Here is a 589-nt window from a genome sequence, read left to right on the forward strand (position 1 = left end):
GACGAGAGAGGACCAGGCCTGGACTTTATTTTGTGTTTTGGTTCTGTTTGTGCACGGCAGTCGTCCGTGAGGGGCTGTCGCGCTATTTTGTGTTTATTTTATTATTAAAGTTTTGTTCAAATGTTCGCTGGTTCCCCCCTCCTTCCCGACCTACGAACGTTGTTACATTGGTGCCGAAACCCGGGAGGAAGGAGGGACACGCTGCCAGAGATCCCTCGCCGCTGTGGTGAATCCGCGGTGCCATCGAGCATGGCGGAGCAGTCTGCCGCCATAAACGCTCGAGGCGGTGGGCTGGAGTGAGTTGCCGGGGGAGGCGGACGAACTCGCTGCCGGCCGCCTGGGATGTGGAGGGACGACTGCCGTCCGTGAGGGAGAGGAGGAGTCGCCGCCGTTCGCCTGAGGCCGGAGCCTGCTGCCATCCGCCATTATGGGGAGGAGCAGGGAACGGGGGACTCCTGCCGGCTGCCCGAACCCGGAGGAGCCATCACCGCTGAATTAGTTGTAGAGATTTGATAGAATTGGCTGGAAGACCTGCTAAGAGAGCACTGCAATAGTCCAGCCTGGATAGAACAAGAGCTTGAACAAGGAG

Source organism: Sinocyclocheilus anshuiensis, unplaced genomic scaffold (genome assembly GCF_001515605.1).
Source record: "Sinocyclocheilus anshuiensis isolate Anshui unplaced genomic scaffold, SAMN03320099.WGS_v1.1 scaffold853, whole genome shotgun sequence".
Classification (NCBI taxonomy): Eukaryota; Metazoa; Chordata; class Actinopteri; order Cypriniformes; family Cyprinidae; genus Sinocyclocheilus; species Sinocyclocheilus anshuiensis.